Source organism: Gopherus flavomarginatus, chromosome 10 (assembly GCF_025201925.1).
Source record: "Gopherus flavomarginatus isolate rGopFla2 chromosome 10, rGopFla2.mat.asm, whole genome shotgun sequence".
NCBI classification, from domain to species: Eukaryota; Metazoa; Chordata; order Testudines; family Testudinidae; genus Gopherus; species Gopherus flavomarginatus.
In genome coordinates, this window is record NC_066626.1 from 12,577,354 (window position 1) to 12,593,528 (window position 16,175).

The 16,175-nt window shown below is 42.5% G+C and overlaps 1 protein-coding gene across 1 annotated transcript in view; it reads left to right on the plus strand.

Moving 5' to 3' along the window:
• RAMP1 (receptor activity modifying protein 1) overlaps positions 1-16,175 on the plus strand; it is a 125,919-nt gene that overhangs the window by 719 nt on the left and 109,025 nt on the right. The window lies entirely within an intron of this gene.

Below are 16,175 nucleotides of genomic sequence, written 5' to 3' on the forward strand. Positions count from 1 at the left end.
TGTGAGATTCAGGAACAACTTCGGTGCTTTTGCACCCCGTTCGCTGCAGGTTGCTGGCCCGCTGGCTGCTTGGCAGGATTTTTAGCCTCTGGTGACTTTACTGGGTTTTGCTGTTCTCAATGCTGAGCTGTTTAATTCGCTAGCTTGAGCAAGCAGTAAAACGAGTTCAATGGTCTCACTCATGGCAAAACCAAACAAACCCAGTTGCGGTTCTCCGGCCGGGTTGTGTGATGAGGCTGTGTGGGCTGAGTCAAAATTTACTAGTAAACCAAAATGTGGGGCTACAAGAGTGGTCAGTTATTCAACATGTGTATTCCTATTCCCAATGCCCAGGCACTGTCACAACCACAAGGGTATTGTCTAGTGGAAACTGAGAGCTACCTGTTAAATAGTCAGTGAAACAATTTGTCCCCACAGTATGTTTAGGTACAATAGGCAATTGCAAAGACTTTTCACTTTAACTTCTGAAGGGATAACGCTCAGAAAAACGTGTAGTTCTCTCCTGTTTCTCTGCACGCTAAATGAACCCTTGGCTAGACTGTCCTGCCATCTCTATCCTGACTTAGTAGGGAGTCGTGGTATTGAAACCTGGCCACAGGAAAACCTCTCTCTTAACAAATGTGCTATAAAAATACTTTAGTGAACCCACTGAACTTACTGCCCTTCAGACACAGTTGGAATTTTTATGCACATGCTGAAATAATTTTTCTTTTGTCCTAAACACTAATATTTTAGGGTAACCAGATGTCCCGATTTTACAGGGACAGTCCCAATTTGGGGGACTTTTCCTTATATAGGCTCCTATTACCCCCCTCCCCCGTCCTGATTTTTCACATTTGCTGTCTGGTCACCCTATATTTGATACCATTCTCATTTTACATTATGCATTGTAACTTCACTAAGTGACAATCATCTACTTTAACTGCAGTCAGAGTGTGAAAGGGTCTGTGTTCTATTTTGAAAGCATATAATGAAAGCAGTGTCTCTATTTAAATAGAGATTAAAATTAAATAACATGGAATTGAACCTAAATGTTTAACTTGGCTCCCAACCTGTCAGCTGGTAATGTCACCCGGATCAATCTGCTTTAGATGTCCTTTTCTACTTGAAGGAAGGTCTGCTTTCTAAAGCAGGCTATGCTTACAGTTCTTTCTGTTGTAAAAAATTTCTCAAAGATTTATAAATGGATTGTTCTACAGTTGTCTTCCCTATGTCTCTATTTCTGACACACATGCATTTGGGGGCCCAACTGGAATGACCTATTTTGAGAAATGTTTATCCCATTAAGACTGGGATTCCATAGCATATAGTTCATTTTAAGTCTATCTCTTTAAAATTAGTTTGTCTGGCAATTCTTTCTGTTTCTTGCTTAATTGTTTTCATGTGGCATCATGTGTCTCCCTGTTCTTGTTAACAGAATTACAGATGCAACAGGTAGAAACTTGTCTGCTATTTGGCCATAAGTGCTTGAAAGTCAGTGGCAAAAAGCTTTGAAGGATAATCTATCTGGTATTCTTTGTAATAATGAATATATTTATTTTAGATTACTTAAATATTCAAAGAAAAGCCATATTAGAATCATTGTGATACTGACTTGAAATACAAAAATCTTGAGGAAATGTACATTTCTGTTTTTCCTGCCTTCAGTTCGTCCTTGTTGTTTTCCTCCTCAGAACCATAGTAAATAATGTATTGCGCTGTCTTATCTGTACAGTGTAATTAACTATTTACCACTTTTTAGCTTGTGACTATTCACAAGGAAATAGTAGACAGCACAAGTTAGGCAAAACTTATTCTCCATGTTTAGTTTTAGAGACATCCTCATTGTACATGACTAAATAGTAAGTTGTCCTATTCAGAAACTATGGTATAAACAATACACAGGGAACCCTAACATTATTGCCCATACATAGTCATTCTCATTTACAATTGTTCTGATGCTTTATTTTAGACTAGAAATCTGCTTGTCAGTCTTTATCAGAGCTGATGGTAAGAAGACTGTCAATAATGTGTTGGCTGCAACTTTGTTTTATATTCTAGAAAATCTTAAATTGAATATTATGACAACATAAATCCGTCAAATCAGTGATAGCACTATGCCCGTGTTGGGCCCAATCATACAAAGTGCTGAGCCTCTAATTAACTTCACTCCATCTCATGGAAGTGGACCTACACATGTCATTTATTATTCTACAGTTAGCATTGCCCTTCGGTAAAATCATCCTGGCCATAAAGTCACCAGTCTAGATAACTGATTGAAAAGCCTCAGGTCCACTGTGTAAAACCTGCCTATAGTGTGCAATAAACAACAGCTTCAGTAATAATTTGTTCAGTTCCCAGGTATTATCTCTTGGTTATGCTCATGGTGCAAATATATTGGATTCCTTTGTTGCACATATTTATATGATATTTGTCTCTGCTCTGTTAGACGGAAGGTGTGGTAGTGTATGGCAATTTAAGCATTGGTTCAGAAATACCTTTACTACATATGTAATGTGACACCTTGGCTGTGGGGATGAAACCTGGGACCTCTGGATTCAAAAGCATATGAGCCCCAGTTGCCTGAGCTAAAAGATCCAGCTCTGTTAGCTGAAAACCAGTAGCTGACTTGTAAAACTACGTTGGGAAGCTCTCCCAACTGTGTAAACATAGGTTACACACAGCAGCATAGGTACAAATCCTGGCAGGATCAGCTCAGCCCTTCTTTCCGTGCCAGATACATTTGAGCCCGATGCAGATGATTGCTCAGGTGTCATTCAGATATGAGCCCTTACAAAACAGTAGCGACCAGAACACTGACGCTCTAAAAATAATCTCACTCAGCAGATCTGATACCGGTTTGTATCCCGAGGCAACTGTTTACAGTAGTGATAAAAATAAGCTTTTATTATCCATCCCGCAGAAATAACATAGCTATGAGAAAGTGAATTGTGTTCTCTCTGGACTGTGTACCATTACCAGTAATACAGGTTATGCAGGCCCAATTCGTCCCTCAGTTACACCTGCGCAACTCCATGTAAGCATTTATGGGGCTGCACAAATGTTACCCTGGGTAAAATTCGACCTGCAGAATCTTTATTACTAGCGATGATGGATGAGCCAGAAATAATTCAACTTGACTCAGATCCCAGGTGGAGATTACAGGGCTGGCAGTTTTTTTTTGGGGGGGGGGAATTGTTTTACAGTACTTGTAAATTGAGCAAATGTGCTTTGCAAATCACTGAGACGCAATAACATGACTCCTACCTGACGCTTTTTCTACAATGTTACTTTAAAAACAGGATTGTCCCTATTTTGCATTGATACTAAGAAGGCAGGATTTTTCTTTTTGTTTTGTGTTTTATTTTACTAAGAAAAAGGTTCTTGTTTGGATTAATGGCCAAAATTTCTCCTCTCCCTCACTATTGTACACTGTACCAGGTGGATGCTACTTTCCAGAGGTACTGCCCGTATGTATTAGCCAGTTGCTCGAGATCTTTTAAAGTGAAGGGTATCAGTATAAATAAGTGAGAGAGGAATACTTGATGGTATAAAGGTTTTACTGGCTTGAGTTTGGGGTGGCTGCATGCCTCACAAATAAGTTCTGCAGAGTATCCCAAACAAGTGCTTGGCACCATAGCGCTCCATCATGTGCTCTGTAAAAAGATCACAATTAAAAGATTAGAAACCTTTAAAAGTGACTTAAAATGGCTCATCTGACCATATAAATATCATGACTCTGAAGTCAATTTACCTCTGGACCTTCCATGGGTAGAACCAAGTTCTATGTGCACCACTAAGAGTTAGGAATGTTGGTATAAAACTGACATTTCTGGCAATTCAGGGTTGTTGGGGTATTTAACTTTAATCTTTCACTGAGTCCTCAGACTAATGTAATGGGGATAGGAGAAGAGAGAAATTTTACAACTGAGGGAAAGAAGGAAACTTTTTTTGTGACAGGTCGACTTAAAAATACATGATAGCTGCTCAGGTATGTGGAATTTTAGACAGGCCTGATAGAGATGGATTAGTGAGCAGAGCACAGGTGAAATGGCTCAAGGTTATGTGCTAAATGCAGTTTATTACATGGGTATTATATCTACAGATGCACAGAAAGAGGTGATGTGAAACAGGTACTTCCGTTACACAAACACACCCGGATGATCGTGATCATATTCTCACTTTTTTTCCCGTAACTTTTTAATACCACAGATTAATAGATTCTAAAGCCAGAAGGGATCATTCTGATCATCTAGTCTGACCTCCTGCAAAACCCAGCCATAGAATCTCAACCAGTAATTTCTGCATGAAGATGATAACCTCTGAGCTGTAGCATATCTTTTAGAAAGAGATCTATTCTTGATTTAGAGACTTAGTGATGGAGAATCCACCAGATCTCTAGGTAAGCTGTTGCACCGGTTAATTATCCTTATAATTAGAATTGGGAGGCCTTGTTTCCTATAGACTTCCTACACATGAAATGAAAAACAAAAATAAAATGGGTTCAGTTCTTAAAAATAAAAACATCTCTGGAATGTAACCATTTCACTTTACATATTACATCAATAGCTCCCAGTTCTGTATAGTTAAATAAAGTGGTGATTGCATTTGATTGTGCACTGATGGGGCAGTAGCCTGCTTAACATTGACTAGTAGGAATCTGCTGGACTTTGAGCAATTTAATGACATCAATTAACTCTGCAATGTTGTTGAACTAAATATCCTTTAAATACTGATATGTTAATCTCTTCTGTGTAAGTGCCCTGGAATAAAATTAGAAGCCTTGTAAATTATCATTAAGAATGGGACTGACACTTTTCAGACTTTCAGCTGCAGTAAAATCAATTATAGATTTTCTAATTATAGATTTGAGAAGATCTTGGAATCATGAAAATGCAGATTCTGATTTATTATTAAACTGTAGCAAGTTCTTTTTACCATAGCAACTGGCTATAGATCTGAAACCAGACCGTGGGATATTATGTATTTAAATGAAAATGGTTTATATTCACTTATGACAGAGAAATAGCCTTAGTAGAGCTGGTTGAGAAATGATTTTTTTTCCTGCTAAATTTTTTTGACAAAAAATGAAAAGAAAAAAAGAAGAACATTTTGGGGGTTTCATCAAAAAAAGAAAAAGCTGGAAACTGAATCTTTCTTTTTTTGCTTTGAAGTTTTTCATTTTTGACAAAAACCTAATTTTTTTAATGTGGAAATTTTTGACAAAAATGCGTTTTGTTAAAAAGCCATTTGGGGCGGGGGAGTGAAAGGGGAGAGGGATAATGTTTTTATTTATTTTTTTTACCAGCTCTAATTCTTAATTTAAAAAAGGAGATACACTACTCTGGCTGGTAGAATAGTATCAGTTACTATATTCAATATATTTCATGGCTATTCATCAAACTGTTTGTTCTGTTAATGCTTTATGAGATATTTTACCAACTTTACATCTGAATAGAATTCAGCAAGTTGGTTGTTCTCTGATTACCACTGAAATTTTCTAGTGATGTATTTGTGAATATGAATTCCTGATGTTTGACTAGCCCTTGGTTCAGTGTAGTCTTTTTGTGCAGACCCCATTTTCACCCCCAAATCTCTCCATATTGGGGTATATTGCACATGTTTAAAACACTGTTTCCCAATGTCCTTATGTAAAAACCACCACATTGCACATCTTTACACGGTTGTGACTTCCATGTATTTGTTTTTCCTGAAATTCGTTTGATACTTTTTGTAAAACTAATCTAGTTTTGAAAACTAAGTCGACATCTGTCAGTTCTACACTTCAGTGACTAGTATTAATCAGTCTAGATTTTTGGCATCATATTCTTTGTTTACATTTTAAAAACAACTCCAAAGCATGAATTTAGCGCTGGCAATAGGTGCCAGAGTGAATGCGATAGAAACTGAAGTCCTCTCTTTATCTGTAAAACAGAAGCATCTTGTTCTGACCAGATCCCTTTTAGGTCTGAAATGACAATTGTATACATTCAAGCCTTGGCTTTCTTCTGCCAACTGCGATGGTTGTTAACAAAATGTGGACATAAGGAAGTAGAATGAGATCACCAGCTCCTTTCATGTAGAGCAACAAACAGGCATTTGGTGGTGATACTGTCAGGTCTGATTTGATCTAGGGGTTGGTGAAGAAAATAGAGTTAAACTTTGGCCAGATTCTCAAACTGCACAAAACCTAGTGCAAGTTTAAAAAATCAATTTTTTCTAGTAGTTTAATCAAAGGTGAATCAATTTAAAAAAAAAAAGCCATGCTATGTGTTGAGGAGAGAACAATCCCAATATTGGTTTGGTTTGTTGTTTTTTTAATGCCAAACTTCCCCTCCCTCTCTCTGTTCCTTTCTATAATCTATTTCTAGTTGGTTTTCACTCTGACTGGTTTCTGATCCACTTTATACCCATTTTTGTCTACTTCTCCCCCCGCCCCCCACTGTCTGTCCTTAACAGAATGTGAGCCTAGTAACACTCAAGTCAAACTGTCAAACCTTTAATGTTCAAGTGGGTTCAAAATAAGTTTGCCCATCCTTTGTCATCAGTCCTTTGAGTCATCTGTTGCTGTAGTATCAAATTCAGAATGGGCATAATTTTTGTTAGCTATCTAATTTATTATATGGCCCCCATTACTACAGTATCTGAGCACAGCAGAAGAAGAAGAGCAGTCTCCTGTGGGCTCTGAAAACTCACTGTATTATCACATCTAACAGGAATGATCTTTATCAGAACACGTCTTCCACAGTAAATTGACCCGTCTAGATTCCTAAGTATCAGAATCAGAGCATGTGTCCCAGCCAACTCAGCAATGGTTTAAGCTAACAGAAATGAGAGCAGTGTCTTCCTTAGGATTACCACAGTGATTCAAAGCAGGAACTGTGCCTTCATTAGTATTTGAATAGCATCTAGTGCTTGAGTTGGAGAGTAATTTTCCATCAACATGATTTTTTCAACAGAAAATGTTGTTTTTCTTTCTTTCTTTCTTTCTTTTTTTCTGGAACTTTTTGATTTATTTATTTATTTATTTGGTTTGTTGAAATGAGCCCAATATTTTTGTTTTCTGTCATTTTGATATTAAACTGTATTAATCTAAGGTGAAGCCTCATGGGAGTTGTAGTTCAGGTGCTTCATGCTCCTACTCTCAATTATAGAGCTACTTGGACGGAAAATATCTCCCATGATGCGCTGAGCAGTGTGGTGCAGCGTAGGAGTCCTATGACTGTAATAAAGCTTGAGAGATGCAATCCGGCCAGGGAGCCTGGCCTATAAGGAAGAATGAAGGCATGAGGCATCACTCAATCACAGGTCTCACTACTAGCCCACCCAGCTTCAGGTTCTGCTCCCCTTAGTCATGCACGTGGGCTCATTGTTCAGAGCTTGGATTCTCACTGGAATTTCTTGTCCATGTCTGTTGCATGCATGGAAGAAAATGGGTTCTATATCTGGTAGCCAGAAGATTTTATGTTCTTGTGTGTGCACATATGTTTCTGTGTGCAGGCTGGTGGTTAAAGTTTGAGTTTCAGTGTAGCTGTGCAGTCTACATCAACTAAGAAACTGGTCCTCTGTTTCTTTCTCTGAATTAAAATGCCCATTTGAGGGAGATAAATTATGTTGTGTTTAAATGGTGAACTCTTTTCTAATGTAAAGTTTCTAATCATCGTACAACAGAACTTGGCTATTGAATGTGAATATTGTTATGGTTAAACTTGTTTTAACTTGGCTTTTTGAACACACAACATTTTGGATCAGGCATTTAGAAAATATTGCAAAGGATTCTGAGCTTCATTTTCAGCCATGGTAGTGTGAAGTTAGGTAATGGCTGGACATGCTTTGCTTTCATCATGGCCATTGTTAAAATAGCCTTATTTCTGAGTCAAAGAAACTTGCTGAGAGTAGCAATACGCTGCATCACGAGCAACACTGAATGTGAGTTCCCCATGTTACAATTCAACACAGATAAAAGAGGGGCAAATTGCTAAAATAATTTCAACCTGCGTTCTGATCCTGAACATGAAATATATTGACGAAGAGTCCTGTGACACCTTATAGACTAACAGATATATTGGAGCACAAGCTTTCGTGTGTGGTCTGACAAAGTGGATATTCCAGGGCCGCCCAGAGGATTCAGGGGGCCTGGGGCAAAGCAATTTTGGGGGCCCCTTCCATAAAAAAAATTGCAATACTATATTCTCATGGGGGCCCCTGCAGGGCCCAGGCAAATTGCCCCACTTGCTCCCTGCCAGAGGCAGCCCTGGGAAAAATAAACCTTCCGCATCTCGGCACAAATCCAGCTTTGAGAAAACTTCTTTACAAGGTATCGCTGGTTCTCAGCATCAGCTAGTGCTAAAAGGTACTAAAGCTCATTAAAAGGGCTGGACAAATATTTTCCGTCAAAACTTTTTTTGGATCGAAAACTAGGGGTTTTTAAAAAGCAAAAAAAAATCACGGACAATGTCTGCTTTCCTTCAAAATTTGTTGTGGTTTTTTTTAATTAAAAAGCTGAAATTAGTCTGCCAAAACCTGAACATGGTTTGGGGTTTCAGAAGTGTGCGGCCAAATGTTTGCTGCTTGCTACGTTTGATTGTTTACAGAAACATTAAAAAATTCTGCTTAAAAAGATCCAAAACTTTTGAACCACCTCAGCTTGTGACCAAACGCCTGAGCCCATCCAGTCAGAGATTTTTCCAGGTTTCTCATACTCTGCTGGCTTTCTTGACTCATATCTGTCTCCATAACTTTGGGTTCATTTAGGTTAGAACATAAGAACAGCCATACTGGGTCAAACCAAAGGTCCATCCAGCCCAGTATCCTGTCTACTGACAATGGCCAATGCCAAGTGCCCCAGAGGGAGTGAACCTACAGGTAATGATCAAGTGATCTCTCTCCTGCCATCCATCTCCACCCTCTGATAAACAGAGGCTAGGGACACCATTCCTTACCCATCCTGGCTAATAGCCATTAATGGACTTAGCCTCCATGCATTTATCTGTTTCCTAGAGACTGGCTCCATGGGGTCCCTCACAAACTGGAGAGGGTTATTGTGGGTTTGTCTTTAGTACAGCTTATGTACAAACCCCATGAACTGAGCATTTGAGCTTGTTCCAGAATCTGGGATGAGCCTATGTTGTGAAAACTGACATGCTCAAAATAGCACATGCATGTGAATGGACACAGGGTGCTAAAATTAAATTAACCCAGGGGTTCTCAAACTGGGGGTCGGGACCCCTCAGGGGGTCACAAGGTTATTACTGGGGGTCACGAGCTGTCAAACTCCACCTCAAACCCCGCTTTGCTTCCAGCATTTATAATAGTGTTAAATATACAAAAAAGTGTTTTCAATGTATGGAGGGGGGGTCGCACTCAGAGGTTTGCTATGTGAATGGGGTCACCAGGACAAAAAAGTTTGAGAACCACTGAATTAAATCCTCTGAAGCCTCAGGGAATTCCTGCGGGGGGGGAAGGTGTCTCCCTTGGTAGGGTCAGGAACGAGGTAGGTGGTGTAGGATATTGCTCTTCTCATGTGATCCCTCCCCCAGTGGCTAATTTTAAATGAAGCTACTCTCCCCTGCCATGAATCTCCCTATGGCACTGAAATTAAATATAGACTATAATTTGGCATTTGAGAAGTAAAACGGATGGTAGTCCTAATGGGAAAAGCTAACAGCTTGGCTTTTCTGCAAGCCTCAAACTGCTGAATGAGCTTTAGAGCCTCCCAAACAGCCTGGCCCTGCCCCCTATCTGACCCCCCTACTTCCTGCCCCCCAACTGCCCACCCCCCTCAGAATCCCCGACCTGTCCTGTTCCTTGACCCCTCACCATCCCCAAGAGACCCACCACCACCACCCCAGGACCCCACCCCTGCTCCCTGTCCCCTGACTGCCCCGACCCCTATCCACCCCCCCACTGAGTCTTGACAAACCCCCGGAACACCCACAATCCAACCCCCCCATTCCCTGTCCCCTGACCGCCCCCCCACCTCTGCCCCCTCCCTGTGCCCTGACTGTCCCCAGGACTTCCTGCCCCTTAGCCAACCCCCGCCCCGGCCCTGGCCCCTTACCCCTGGCACCCCACTCACCTGGAACCTTAGCGCGTTGTATCCAGCAGTGTCCCTGAACAGCGGTGCGGCATGGCTCCGGCGGGGCTCCTGAGCTCCGCCCCGCTCAGAACCACATGGTAAGGGGGCGGGGCTGGGAGCTCAGGAGTCACGCCGGAGCCAAAGTGCACTGCTGTTCAGAGACACTGCTGGATCCGTTGAGGCTCCGGGTGAGGGGCAGAGGCAGGGTCGGGCTAGGGCGGGAGCAGGGTCGGGCTAGGGCGGGAGCCTCGCCGTTCTCTTGGGGGCCCCTGCAGAGCCCGGGGCCTAGGGCAAATTGCCCCACTTGCCCCCCACAGGCGGCCCTGGGATATTCACCCACAAACGCTTATGCTCCAATATGTCTGTTAGTCTATAAGGTGCCACAGGACTCTCTGTAGCTTTTTACAGATCCAGACTAACACGGCTACCCCTCTGATACATGAAATAAATTGTGTGTGGAATGAACATTGAGCACAAATGACAGCAGTTAGATGTTTAGCCACCTGAGCTGCAGGCATAATTAGGAAATTACATATTGAAGGCCTAGTTTAGCTATACTGAAAACCTCTTTCTAGTGTAAACTGTCAACTACCCTAGTGGGGACACAACTTGGACCAGCAAAAGAATTCTGAACTCTTTTGCCAGTATAGCTTTTACCAGTACACTGACTGAAATAAGCAACACCAGCAAAAGGACTTTTTTGCTGGTATAACTGGGTCTATGATAGGGGGGTTTGCTGGTATAAAATGTGGTAAATAATCACACCCCTAACCAGCATTATTATGGTGGAAGGGTACGTCTACAATACCCTCCGGATCGATGGATAGTGATAGATCTATTGGGGATCGATTTATCGCATGTAGTGTCGACACAATAAATCGGTCCCCGATCGATCTCCTGTGCTGAACTCCAGCTCAGCAAGAGGCGGAAGCAAAGTTGACAGGGGAGCCGCAGCGTGCCGCAAAGTAAGTAATTTTAATTTGATCTAAGACCAGGCCAAAATGTTTTTATATGTCCCTGCTATTCCTGGCAGGTGCACACAATAAAAATGCAGACCCAGAATTAAGACTATGTCTACATTACAGCTGAGAGTGACCCTCCCTGGCTGGGTAGACTAGCTCACTAGCTCAAGCTCAGCTTGAACTAGTGCATAGAAATGCAGTGCGGATGTTGCAGCAGCCCAAGCAGAGGTTCCGACGAGCTGCTGGAGCTCAGCCACAGGGGAGCGGTGTGTGTGTGTCACATGGCTCCGAGCCTGGGTAGTTATCCCATGCCTCAGTCGGTGCCACAGCAGCCCCGCTGCTATTTTTAGTGCAGTAGCTTGAGCTGAGCGAGCGTGAGGCTGTCTCCCTGGGCGGGAGGCTGGCTGCCAGCTGCAGTGTAGATTTATCCTTCCAGGCTGTTTCTAAAAAATGGACAAAAATCTCAAAGCCAGGGAAGGAAACTTGCTATTAATTACTGGGTTAAGACATGCATTTAAAACCAGCTTGAACAAAGTTTGTCCCATTCTGCACTGGGTAGGCTGCACAGTGTCCAGCCCTGATTGTGCTAAGCCCATAATTAGGTTCCATTGAAATTAACCCTGTCCTTTCAGTGCTTTGCTGGATCAGTCTTAACTGGTCTGCAACTGAGCTTAACACCCTTGTTAAAGTTAATTGTTCAGTTAATGTAGGCGGGAGACCTAAGCTGGTGAGTGACTTCACTTATTCTCTCTCTGCCTCAGCTTCCCTATCTGGAAAATCAGTTTCGTGCCTACCTAGTGTGAATGAAATGCTTTCTGGTCACCTTCTATGTTAGAATCCATGTGTTTGCCTGTTTTGAAGGAGTCCATTTCCCCTTCCATGCACACGAGCCTTATCCAGGCACATTTCCCTTGCTGGAAGGAGATTCTCCCATTAAAAGGAGAACTCAGGGTGGGTTTAGAACATGCAGCCAAACCACAGCCGGAAGAGGCCTCTCCATGGCAGGGACAGGCTGTGCTGTGTGTGATTCTTTCTGCTCAGGCTCCCATGTCATGTGGTGTGGAGTGCGAACTGCTTTGTGCTTACTGGGCAGTCTGGAAATAACCGGAGTCCCCTGTGTTCAGACTTCAGCCATTTTTATCCATGTCCTCATGCACTGGGGTTATCCCGGCTACATCTGGGGCACGTTGCAAGTTCCTCCTGGCTCTTGCATAACTGGAAACCTCCATCCGCTATTCTGTTACCTCTACAAAAACAGTGACTCATAGGACTGGAAGGGACCTCGAGAGGTCATCTAGTCCAGTCCCCTGCACTCATGGCAGGACTGAGTATTATCTAGACCATCTCTGACAGATGTTTGTCTAACCTGTTCTTAAAAATCTCCAGTGACAGAGATTCCACAACCTCCCTAGGTCATTTATTCCAGTGCTCAACCACCCTGACAGTAGGAAGATTTTCCTAATGTCCAACCTAAACCTCGCTTGCTGCAATTTAAGCCCATTGCTTCTTGTCCTGTCCTCAGAGGTTAAGAAGAACATTTTTCGCCCTCCTCCTTGTAACAACCTTTTATGTACTTGAAAACTGCTATCATGTCCCCTCTCAGTCTTCTCTTCTTCAGAGTAAACAAACATTTTTTTCTCTCTTTCCTCATAAGCCATGTTTTCTAGAACTTTAATCACTTTTGTTGCTCTTCTCTGGACATATCCTGGTTCTAGACACATTTCCAATGTCCCTCCCTACTCCCCATCCACATTTCATCTGAACCCATTCAGCTAACATGATCTGAAGCTATATGGGGAAGCTGTGGGGGCAAAGACCCTTACACTACCTTTTATTACTGCATCAGAGATCTTAATGAAATGGCATTACAGGGTCCCATGTTTATTTGCATGACCCTTGAAAGTATGGAGCTTAACAAGATAGTAGGGCATACATATTAGCCTGTAGCAGCTTAGCTGCATTTTTAAAGTGAAAGACTTTGTCCAGCTATCTGGAAGCAAAGGGCTGTTGTCCCTTTAAGGGCTTTCTTGGGGGCGGGTGGTGAAGGGAGAAATGGATTGACAGAAAGGACAGGAAGGCTTTGGAAGTAAGTTTTTTTTTTTACTATAGTAATTAAAATGTGTATTTTATGTAAGGGTGGTCTTTTGAATAATTTATTTAAAAAACCATATGTCTGAAGATCCAAGCATTTAAGGCTAAAGATGACTGTGCATTTAAAAATCTATGCAAGGATTTTTTAGAGATGTGATTTTATAATCATCGCCAACTCACTAATGAAATATTTTTAAAGCAAATTTTAAACTAAGATCCTGTAGAGTAACATGTTCTGAGTAAATATTACTGTCATGCACAACTGTTTTTGTCAGTATATTCAGAAATTGACAGTATATACCTGGGGGTTGGCAAATGCCTGTAAAATGGCTTCATTACCCCTTGAATGGCTCTTTAACAGTTTGTGTTGTGCTAATAGGTCTGGCAGGCTGGAGGTTTTTTCCCTTTTAACTACTAGATCCACTTCCCAGGAAGACTGGGAGCCTGCAGGAAGGGTCAGAACAGGGTTAGGAAAAGCAGGCGGGTGGACACTAAGACCCAGTGGGGCCCCAAATTTTCAGGTGTCCTACCCAGCTTCCTTTGCCTGAGGATGGCCCTGGGCCCCCTCAACCACCTGGCGTCCTAGGCGACTGCCTAGTTTGCTTAGTAGTTGCACCGGCATTGATGATGAGATAACTGGCTCTGTGGATATGGGGAAAGCGGTGGATGTGATGTATCTTGACTTTAGCAAAGCTTTTGATATGGTCTCCCACGGTATTCTTGCCAGCAAGTTAAAGAAGTATGGACTGGATGAATGGACTATAAGGTGGATAGAAAGCTGGCTAGATCGTCGGGCTCAATGGGTAGTGATCAATGGCTCCATGTCTAGTTGGCAGCTGGTTTCAAGTGGAGTGCCCTAAGGGTTGGTCCTAGGGCTGGTTTTGTTTAATATCTTCATTAATGATCTGGAGGATGGCGTGGACTGCACCCTCAGCAAGTTTGCAGATGACACTAAACGGGGAGGAGTGGTAGATACCCTGGAGGGTAGGGATAGGATACAGAGGGACCTAGACTAATTAGAGGATTGGGCCAAAAGAAATCTGATGAGGTTCAACAAGGACAAGTGCAGAGTCCTGCACTTAGGATGGAAGAATCCCATGCAGTGCTAAGACTAGGAACCGAGTGGCTAAGCAGCAGTTCTGCAGAAAAGGACCTGGAGATTACAGTGGATGAGAAGCTGGATATGAGTCAGCAGTGTGCCCTTGTCAAGAAGGCCAACGGCATATTGGGCTGTATTAGAAGGAGCATTGCCAGCAGATGGAGGGAAGTGATTATTCCCCTCTATTCGGCACTGGTGAGGCCACACCTGGACTATTGTGTACAGTTTTGATTCCCCCCACTGCAGAAGGGATGTGGACAAATTGGAGAGTCCAGCAGAGGACAATGAAAATGATTAGGGGGCTGGGGTGCATGACTTATGAGGAAAGGCTGAGGGTGTCATAAACAGATAGCTAAGGGTTAATGTCTCTTTCACCTGAAGCACCTGACCAGAGGACCAATCAGGAAACCGGATTTTTTCAACTTTGGGTGGAGGGAATTTTGTGTCTGAGGTCTTTGTCTGTCTGCCTGCTTTCTCTGAGCTTTGGAGAAGTAGTTTCTGCTTTCTAAACTTCTGTTTCTAAGTGTAAGGACAAAGAGATCAAATAGTAAGTTATATGGTTTCTTTTCTTTGGTATTTGCATGAATATAAGTGCTGGAGTGTTTTGATTTGTATTCTTTTTGAATAAGGCTGTTTATTCAATATTCTTTTAAGCAATTGACCCTGTATTTTGTCACCTTAATACAGAGAGACCATTTGTATGTATTTTTTCTTTCTTTTAAGACCTGTTGGAGTTTTCTTTTCTGGGAAATTTCAGGGAAATTGAGTCTGTACTCACCAGGAAATTGGTGGGAGGAAGAAATCAGGGGGAGATCTGTGTGTGTTGGATTTGCTAGCCTGATTTTGCATTCCCTCTGGGTGAAGAGGAAAGTGCTTTTGTTTCCAGGACTGGGAACGGAGAGGGGGAGTCACTCTGTTTGGATTCACAGAGCTTGTGTCTGTGTATCTCTCCAGGAGCACCTGGAGGGGGGAAGGGAAAAAGGATTATTTCCCTTTGTTGTGAGACTCAAGGGATTTGGGTCTTGGGGTCCCCAGGGAAGGTTTTTCAGGGGGACCAGAGTGCCCCAAAACACTCTAATTTTTTGGGTGGTGGCAGCAAGTACCAGGTCCAAGCTGGTAACTAAGCTTGGAGGTTTTCATGCTAACCCCCATATTTTGGACGCTAAGGTCCAAATCTGGGACTAAGGTTATGATAGAGGGAATTGGGCTTATTTAGTCTGCAGAAGAGAAGAGTGAGGGAGGATTTGATAGCAGCCTTCAACTGCCTGAAGGGGGTTCCAAAGAGGATGGAGCTGGGCTGTTCTCAGTGGTGGCAGATGACAGAACAAGAAGCAATGGTCTCAAGTTGCAGGGGGGGGAGGCCTAGGTTGGATATTAGGAAACATTATTTCACTAGAAGGGTAGTGAAACACTGGAATGGGTTCCCTAGGGAGGTGGTGGAATCTCCATCCTTAGAGGTTTTTAAGACCTGTCTTGACAAAGCCCTGGCTGGGATGATTTAGTTGGGAACTGGTCCTGCTTTGAGCAGGGGGTTGGACTAGATGACCTCCTGAGGTCTCTTCCAACCCTGATATTCTATGATTCAGCCTTCACCTCTAACTGGCAGGCAGAGCTGAGTGTGAAACTTGTTTCATTTGCCATTTTGTGTGCAAACTGGAAACTCAACCCAAGTTTCTTGAAGAGCATCTTGGATTCAGCTATGAGCCTGTGTGGCGTAGTGTTGAAACCAGACCATGCTCATGGTGTGCATGTTTCTGAATTTAAACCAGGGCAAACTTAGCAGTTTAGAAAGACTTTCCTTTTTGCTTTGAGTATTGTGGGTTTGCTTGAACCTATTCTATATAGGTTCTTGTATCACACTCGTCAGTGTGGTATCTGAGCACTGCCCCATAGTGCATTAAGCAACATGGCTAAGGTGCCACTTGTCTCTTCTCTCATCTTCTCCACCAGGAGAGAAACATGCGAT